This window comes from Mobula hypostoma, chromosome 1 (genome assembly GCF_963921235.1).
Source record: "Mobula hypostoma chromosome 1, sMobHyp1.1, whole genome shotgun sequence".
In the NCBI taxonomy this organism is placed as follows: domain Eukaryota; kingdom Metazoa; phylum Chordata; class Chondrichthyes; order Myliobatiformes; family Myliobatidae; genus Mobula; species Mobula hypostoma.
Genome location: NC_086097.1, coordinates 35,976,047 through 35,986,248, shown reverse-complemented (window position 1 = coordinate 35,986,248; position 10,202 = coordinate 35,976,047).

Genomic DNA, 10,202 nt, shown 5'->3' with positions numbered 1-10,202 from the left:
CACTCCCAGCCTGAGCTGATTACCAGCCAGGCAGAACTAGAACAGGATTTCCACATGGGGTTTGCCTTTTGGAAAGTTTTACGTTTTGCAGCTGGCCCATGCTACTAAAGCTTTGTTTTGTACCTTTCTACATTTTCCTTTCCTGTCCTCTTCTAAATATTCAGAATGATGTGACTTCTGCGTTGCTGTTGGCTATCTAGTATTCTCCCCACTTCCTTGTCTGTGAGAGTGGACAGAGAACATTGACGGGTATGGAAAACTGCCCTGGTTTCAGCCCTGGCTAATTTTGGAGCAGCGAGAAATGAATAGCAATCTAGAGTGATAAGTTGGCTGCATCTCATCCCTTCCCTTTCAGTCATGAAGAAGGGTCTCAGCCCGAAACATCGACCGTTTACTCTTTTCTGTAGATGCAGCCTGATCCACTGAGTTCCTCCAGCATTTTTTGTGTGCTGCTTTTGATTTTTTTGTCCTTATATCCCCTTGCTAAAGTTGCTACAGCACCTGAAATGCTGGATGTATGGACCCCTGGAAATGGGTTCTTGTCAGGCTATCCTTGTTTCGGTCATGAACTTGACATCACTGCAGAACAGCATCACAAAGGACATTGGCTAGTCGCACCAGCATTCAGCTAAATGACACAAAGGTCATTCAGTTCCTCCCTCTCCCTTAGTGCATTTGAAATATAAAATGAAAATTATATTTAGATACCATCTCGCATGACTTCAGGATGCCTCAAAGCACTTTATGAGAATGATGTATTTTAGTTGGAATGCCATCATGGTTTTAGTATGTCATCAAAATTAGCTGAAGTTTGTTTAAATGAATTTCATGTAATCAGATTCCTTGTAATGAAAAAAACAAGATTAACATCGTGGGCAAGTTTTTTGTTTACACAGATTGTTTAATAACTCGAGTATGCTGATGTAGTCGGTAGTGGAATCACTTACAATTACTGTGTTTAAGAGGTATTGATACAAATAGGCAAGGCATTGAAGGATACCATCCCTATTGGGGCAAATGGGTTTGTGCAGATAGGCAAAATGGTTGCCATGGAAGTGGTAGGCCAAAGGCTGTATGAAGTTAAATTAATTGAAAGTAAACCAGTTTGACATTTTGGAGCTAGAGAGAAAGAAAGTAACTCACAGCTCTTAAGCTTTGCACCTGAAATGCTGGCATTCACAAGTTGGAAATGGGGAGAGTGGGTTTCAGTTTGATCGTTACGTTGATGGTAAAACTCATAGAGCAACACGGCATGGAAACTTGCCCTTCAGCCCAACTTGTCCATGCTGACCAAGGTGCCCGCCAAGCAAGTCCCATTTGCCCGCATGTGGCCCACGCCCCTCTAAATCAAAGCATAGCCCATGGAACTATTTAGGTGGTACTCTACCTGACAAGTGGTCTGTTCACCCGAAATGGGGGCCAGATGCTACTTTACCATCAAGATCAAGCTGTTTTGCCAATTATAAAACCACAGTGAAAAAAAATTCAGATGTAAAGGGAGGGTCTTGTGTCAAGAAACTGGCCTTAGTTTAAGAATGTCTTGATAATCCTAGTCAACTCAGCTAGCTGCTTCCATTTGAAGAGTCTGATACTGAATATGGTTCAGCCCTGAGAACTGTATGGGACCATTTGGATACTCATTGGAAATCTGGTTACATTGTTTTAGAACAGGAACAGAACATAGAACTGCATAGGAACAAATACACTGCTGATCATTGATGCCAATTTAAACTATATCCCCTACAATATCTACATCCCTTCACCCTCCCTCCCTGTCCATTCATATGCCTGTTTAACCTTTCTTAAATGTTGCTGTTGTATCAGCTTCCACCACCTCCACTGGTTAGCAGGTTCCAGGCATCTATGTGTAAAACGAAATTGCCCTGCCAATCTCTGTACATTCCACCCCCGCCCCCCCAAATGCTTTAAATCTATGCCTTTTTGTATGTGACATTTCCACCCTGAGGAAAAAGGTCTGACTGTCGACTCTATCTATGCCTCTCATGATTTTATGTATTTTATCAGCCTTTGACACTCCTACATAATAACTATCGCACTAACATCATCTAAAGTGTTTTTTTCCCCTCAAAGCTCCAGTCACAAAGTTAGCTGTGGGTTACAGTTGTGTTGTCCCATTTATTATCATTGCACCAAAGTACTGTTGGTATCAGATGGTATTGCACGCTGGTAAGTTGGTGATATGGTCCTAGCATTATATTGATGTTTGATTGAATTCACTGCTCTCCAATGTTACTTATTCTTTTCACAATAGACAAACTATCTAAAAAATGTTGAAATTTCTTAATATTGGCTTTCTAATGGTTGCCATAATTTCAATCCATGTGACACTGAAATTGCACAGGACAGTGCAGTGGAGAGATGTTGCCTTTGTTAAACTGAGTTAATAATGTAGGGTGTACAGAGTAACCTCAGCAAGATAATACCAGTATAGGGAACCATTACAGAGGGGTTTTGAGGATTTAACATTGAAATTGCTAACTGTTTGAAAAAGCTATTGGGTAGGATAAGGCTATTTAACTGGTGAATCAACTGCAATTGAACATCAACTTAAAATTATTATGAGTAAAGGGTGAAGTTTTCTTTTGCCATTGAAACCTAGATTATTTATCTCAAGGACATAACTGAGGTAAAGATAACAGAATATTTAAAAGGAGTCCTAATGAAGGGTTTTGACCCAAAACATCAACTCTTTATTCCTCTCCTTAGATGCTACCTGACCTGCTGAGTTCCTCCAGCATTTTGTGTGTGTTACTCTGGATTTCCAGAATCTCTTAGTAGAAACACAGAAACATAGAAAACCTACAGCACAATACAGGCCCTTCGGCCCACAAAGTTGTGCCGAACATGTTCCTACCTTAGAAATGACTAGGCTTACCCGTAGCTCTATTTTTCTAAGCTCCATGTACCTATCCAAAAGTCTCTTAAAAGACCCTATCATTCCCACCTCCACTACCGTTGCCGGCAGCCCATTCCACGCACTCACCACTCTCTGAGTAAAAAAACTTACCCCTGACATTTCCTCTGTACTTACTCCCCAGCACCTTAAACCTGTGTCCTCTTGTGGCAGCCATTTTAGCCCTGGGAAACACACTTGTGTTTAGAATATTTAAAACAAAGCTTAATAAACGGTTAGAATAAAGGAGGATAACAGTTGTAGCAATAGGGTACGGCAAAGGCATTTGTTTGGGTAATTCCTGCTGGCACAGGGAAAATTGGCCAAATATTTATTTTTGTCCTGTAATCGTCTCTAATCCAGATTCTGTGCTGGAGTAGTAATTGTAATATATTGGCCTTTATCACACTGTAGCGAGCAAACAGGAAATGGCTTATTTGAATTTCAACCCTACACTTTCTTGTCACTAATATGGTTTACCTTGAGGTGTCGTACTGGATATACCCTTTATAAACTCTTAATAGTCATCATCCATTAAGAATGGGGATGAGAGTTAATATTGTGCACAAGTCTATGTCAATTGACAATCAAAGGCCATATTCTGGAGGGAATGTGTAGCGACTGGGCATGATGGAAAGCTAAAGTGTCTGCTGTTGGAATAGGATGAGAGAATGAGAAATGAAATTAATTAAACAATTGTTTTCTACAGTTTGCCATGCAAAGGTCATCCGGTTTCTTATCTTTTAACACTTCACCAAACTCAACCAGTTTGCAATTGTCAGCTGGACATGAGAGCACTTGTTCTTGACATAAATATTTTAAACAGCCAAAATAAACCATTTTCTTCAGAATATGTTAACATAACAAACACAGAATGTAAAAGCAATTTAACTCATAAGCAGTGTTTGATTTTCAGATGACATAAGGTGCTAGAGCTCCCTCTGCTGGCTACATGTTAAAACCGATATTGCTAACCCGTGTTGCACGCACTACCAGGTTAAGTGCTGAATAAAATCTCACCACGGAAAACTTTCTGTAAGTGTTTAATATCACCACTGTGCTCATTGTAACCAACGGTGCATAGTCTGCAATGCATATTCTCCTCAGATATGGTGATGTTTAGTACTTTTGTAAAGCTAATGTGCCATAATGTGTTCAGAATTCGTCATTATTTATATAGAATATGCACAGTGGCATATTTAAGCTATGTTTCATTGATATCTTTTGATTTTTAAAAAAAATTTTCACATATTGTAAATCCTCTTTGGGAAGAAATAATTATCCTGGGTTAATCATAGTATTTAATGTTCAATGCCATGTTCTTTATTGTAACCTTGTAACATCAGAAACAAATTAAAATATATTTTTGTTCAATGTCAATACTGCAGAACCACATATCTCCCTTGACCTTTGTTAACCTTGATGATTAAGAGCTCAGGTGGAATACTTCGTTGTAATAAATGTTTATTTGAACAACAGTTTACACTCTGGAAAGAGATTAGAGAAATTGGGATTGGCATTTTACTGTCACAAGTTCAAAGTTCAAAGTAAATTTATTATCAAAGTACATATACAACCCTCAGATTCGTTTTCTTGTGGGCATACTCAATAAATCCAAGAAACATAACAGAATCAGTGGAAGACTGTACCGAACAGGATGGACAAACAACCAATGTACGAAAGACAACAAAATCTGCAAACAGAAAATAAAAAGAAGAAATAATAATAAATAAATAAGCAATAAGTATCAAGAACATGAGATGAAGAGTTCATAAAAGTGACTCCATAGTCTGTGGAAACAGTTCAGAGATGGGGCGAGTGTTATCCCCATTGGTTTTGGGGCCTGATGGTTGAGGGGTAATAACTGTTCCTGAATCTATTGGTGTGGGACCTAAGGTACCTTCTTCTTGATGGAAGCAGCAAAAAGAGAGCATGGCCTGGATGTGTAAGTCCTTGATGATGGAAGCTGCCATCCTGGGACAGCACTTTGTGTAGATGTGCTCAGTGTTGGGGAGGGCTCTACCCGTGATGGACTGGGCTGTATCTACTACTTTTGTAGACTTTTCCATTCAAGGGCATTGGTGTTCCCATATGAGGCCACGATACAAGCAGTTAATATACTCTCCACCACACATCTATAGAAGTTTGTCAAAGTTTTAGATGACTTGCCAAATCTTCACAAACTTTTAAGGAAGTAGAGGCACTGTCGTGCTTTCTTCATAATTATATTTATGTGCCTGGCCCAGGACAGATGTCGTGAAATGATAAAACCAGGGAATTTAAATTTGCTAACCTCTCCACCTCTGATTTCCCCCAGTGAGGACTGGCTCATGGACCTCTGGTTTTCTTCTCCTGAAGTCAATAACCAGCTCCTTGGTCTTGCTGACATTGAGTAGTAGATTGTTGTTGTGGCTCCACTCAGCCAGATATTCAAAAATTTGAATTTATTTAAATCTTACATCTATCCCACAATGTGAGGGCGTAAAAGTCTCTGCATTATGACTGTGTCACAATACACAGACATGTGAATTTATAAGTCAAATAGCTTGTAGAAGGAAACTGTCCCATAGCCTGTTGGTCCTGGCTTTGATGCTGGGGTGCCGTTTGCCAGATGGAAGCAGCTGAAACAGTTTATGATTGGGGTGACTGGTGTCCCCGAATATCTTCCAGGCTTTCTTTCTGCACCTGCTGCTGTAAATGTCCTCAGTGGCGGGAAGTTCACATCCACAGATGCACTGGGGTGTCCGTACCACTCTCTGCAGTGCCCAGCGGTCATGGTTGGTGCAATTCCCGTAGCGGGGGTGATACAGCCAGACAGGGTGCTCTCAATAGTGCCCCTATAGAAGGTATTGAGGATTTGGGGGCTCATGCCAAACTTCCTCAGTTGCTTGAGGTGGAAGAGACGCTGTTGTGCTTTTCTTGCCACACATCTGGTGTGTACAGTCCAGGTGAGATCAACGGTGATGTGCATACCGAGGAACTTGAAACTACTCACCCTCTCAACTGCAGACCCATTGATGCTGATTGGGGTAAGCCTGCCTCCGTTCCTCCTGTAATCCACCATCAGCTCTTGTTTTTTGGATATTGAGGGACAGCTTGTTATCTTGACACCGCTCTCCTCTGTAGGCTGTATCATCACTGCTAGAAATAAGGCCAATCAATGTTTTGTCAACTGCGAATTTGATCAGCAGCTTGGAGCTATGTGGGACAGGCACAGTGGTGGGTGTAAAGGGAGTGGAGAAGGGGACTCAGGACACAACCCCGGGGGGCACCTGTGTTGAGGGTCAGAGGGGTAGAGGTGAGGGAGCCCATCCTTACTTCCTGTCAGTGATCCGATAGGAAGTCTGGGAACCAGCTGCATAAGGCATGGTCTCTGAGCTTCCTGTCAAGTTTGGAGGGATTATACTGTTGAATACTGAACTGCAGTCCAGCAGCAGCACTCCAAAGTATGCCTCCCTCTTCTCCAGGTGGGTGAGGATGGGATGTAGTGCTGTGGCTATGGCGTCATTGGTAGACAGGTTCCGTTGGTAGGTGAATTGTAGGGGGTCCAGTGTGGGCGGTAGCATGCTGCAGATGTAGTCTTCAACCAGCCTCTCAAAGCATTGGCTTATAATTCAGGTGAGTGCGACAGGGTGCCAATCGTTCAAGCATGCAATTTCCCTCCTATATGCTGGTTCGTCACCACCTTCGATTTTGGCCACAATAGTGGTGTCATCAGCAAACTTAGATATGACTTTAAAGCTGTGCTTAGCCTCTCAGTCATAAGTATAAAGTGAGTAGAGCAGGGGGCTAAGCACGCAGCCTTGTGGTGCATCTGTGCTGGTGGAGAATGTGGAGGAGATGTTGTTGCCAATCTGAACTAACTGGAGTCTGCAAATGAGGAAACTGAGGATCCATTTGCACAAGGAGACATTGAAGCCAAAGTACTGAAGCTTATTGACTAGTTTTGAGGGGATGATGGTATTGAATGCTGAGCTGTAATCGATAAAGAGCATCCTGATGTATGCATCATATATTGTAGCAAGAGACATTAAATAGCTTGTCTTACAAGCAGATTATACAGATTACATTTTTACACAGTGCATTGAGCTAGAATAACGTAAAACAATTACAATGCAGAATAAAGTGCAAAAGCTACCAAAAAACATGCAGTGCAGGTAGACGATAAAGTGTGAGATCACATCGAGGCAAATTGAGGCCAGGAATCTATCTTACCATACTCGAAGAGCATTCAAGAGTTTAATAATTGTGCTAGAAGCTGAACCTGGTGCTATATGTTTTCAGGCTTCTGTATCTTTTGTCCGCTGGGAGAGGGAAGAAGAGAGAACGTCCAGGATGGATTGGGTCTTTAATTATGTTGGCTGCTTTACTGGGGCAACAAGTCTATCGAGGAGGGGCTGGTTTCCATAACATGCTGAGCTGTGTCCTCAATTCTCTGTAGTTTCATAGTAGTCATAGTCATAGTCATACTTTATTGATCCCGGGGGAAACTGGTTTTCGTTACAGTTGCACCATAAATAATAAATAGTAATAGAATCATAAATAGTTAAATAGTAATATGTAAATTATGCCAGTAAATTATGAAATAAGTCCAGGACCAGCCTATTGGTTCAGGATGTCTGACCCTCCAAGGGAGGAGTTGTAAAGTTTGATGGCTACAGGCAGGAATGACTTCCTATGACGCTCTGTGCTGCATCTCGGTGGAATGAGTCTCTGGCTGAATGTACTCCTGTGCCCAACCAGTCCATTATGTAGTGGATGGGAGACATTGTCCAAGGTGGCATGTAACTTAGACAGCATCCTCTTTTTAGACACCACCGTGAGAGAGTCCAGCTCCATCCCCACAACATCACTGGCCTTACAAATGAGTTTGTTGATTCTGTTGGTGTCTGCTACCCTCAGCCTGCTGCCCCAGCACATGACAGCAAACATGATAGCACTGGCCACCACAGACTTGTAGAACATCCTCAGCATCGTCCGGCAGATGTTAAAGGACCTCAGTCTCCTCAGGAAATAGAGACGGCTGTGACCCTTCTTGTAGACAGCCTCAGTGTTCTTTGACCAGTCCAGTTTATTGTCAATTCATATCCCCAGGTATTTGTAATCCTCCACCATGTCCACACTGACCCCCTGGATGGAAACAGGGGTCACCGGTACCTTAGCCCTCCTCAGGTCTACCACCAGCTCCTTAGACTTTTTCACATTAAGCTGCAGATAATTCTGCTCACACCATGTGACAAAGTTTCCTACCGTAGCCCTGTACTCGACCTCATCTCCCTTGCTGATGCATCCATCTATGGCAGAGTCATCCGAAAACTTCTGAAGATGACAAGACTCTGTGCAGTAGTTGAAGTCCGATGTGTAAATGGTGAAGAGAAAGGGAGACAAGACAGTCCCCTGTGGAGCCCCAGTGCTGCTGATCACTCTGTCGGACACACAGTGTTGCAAACACACGTACTGTGGTCTGCCAGTCAGGTAATCAAGAATCCATGATACCAGGGAAGCATCCACCTGCATCGCTGTCAGCTTCTCCCCCAGCAGAGCAGGGCGGATGGTGTTGAACGCACTGGAGAAGTCAAAAAACATGACCCTCACAGTGCTCGCTGGCTTGTCCAGGTGGGCATAGACACAGATCAGCAGGTAGACGGTTCTTGTATTTATGTGAAGAGCAGTTGCATATCAATCATTATGCATCCAGACAGAATGGTAAGGGCCGACCGGGTCATGCCAAATTCCTTTAGCCCCCTGATAAACTGGACGTGCTAGTGAGTTTTCTTAGCCATGATAGTCAGATGGTTGGATCCATGGTGATGTTCACACCTAACAACTTGAAACTCTTAACCTCAACACTGCTGATGTAGATAGGAGCATATGCACTATCCCTCTTTCTGAAGTCAATGACCTGCTCTTTTGTTTTGCTGACATTAAAGGGAAGGTTGTTGACATGAGACCATGTCACTCAGCCTTCCTATATTCCGCTTTGTTATCTGAGATGCGGCCCACCGCTGTGGTATCACGGAGTTAGAGCGGTCATGTACGTACAGGGAGTTGAGTGGAGCTCAGCGCAGAACTTTGTGCAGCACAACTGTTAGAATAATCTGGCTAGCTACCCTTTCTGATTGTGGTCCGTTAGTCAGGAAATCAAAGCTGCAGAGGAGGCGTTGATGCCCAGGGTCCAGAGTCTGGTGATGAGTTTGCTTGGAATAATGATATTAAAGGCAGAACTGTAGTCAATAAACAATAGTCTGATGTAGGCATCTTTATTGTCCAGATGCTCCAGGGATGAGTGTTAGGGCCAGGTCGAGAGGTAGGCAAATTGCAGTGGGTTCAAGTGGTCTGGAAAGCTGATCCATGCCATGATCAGCCTCTTTAACCACCTCGTGACGGTAGATGTTGCCACTGTGTGGTCGTGGTTTTCTTGTTTTCCTTGTGTACCGGGTTGACAGTGGTGTTCTTAAAGCAGCAGGGAGCCACTGCCTGTAGCAGATGTAAGAGGTTACAAGTGTCTGCCAATACCACTGCCAGGTGATCCACACAGGAGCTAAGGACACAGCCAGGCCGGATGCCTTCTGTGGGTTCACCCTCTAGCAGACTGGTCTTACATCCATAGCCGTGATTGTGGATTCAGGTGCACTGGATACTGCCTGGGTGGGTGGTGACACCTTGACGGTCTCCAGTGCACCTGAAATATGGAAATAAAGATAACTAAGCAGGCTATGGTAGAAGTGGGAAAAAACAAATTCAGATCCAATGAGTGAAAGTGGGTTCAGCAGTAGATGGGCGGTGCCTCCCATGAGAAGTCTGACAATTAGGAGCACATTGCTGCAAGAAGCAATTCCAGGTGTGATGCATGGCTTACCTACTCATATCATCATCATGTGCTGTGTCGTATGACATGGGCGATCATGGTGACCATGATTGTTCTTGGCAAATTTTTCTACAGAAGTGGTTTGCCATTGCCTTCTTCTTGGGCAGTGTTTTTCCAAGACAGATGACCCCAGCCATGATCAATACTCTTCAGAGATTGTCTGCCAGGAGTCAGTGGATGTGATATGCTCATACAACCACCTGCTCCCATGGTTTTACGTGACCCTGATTGGGGAGGGGGGGGTAGTATTAAGCAGGGCTACACCTTGCCCAACTCACTATAGAAGTACCCAAAAGATCACAGCACCCTTATTTGTGGCTCCCACAGGCCTGTGCTTTAGCTGGACTCCCTTCCTCCAAGGCTGGATGGGATGCTGAACAGATTAGAACAGAGCAGGAATTGTTAATTGTTGGAAAATAA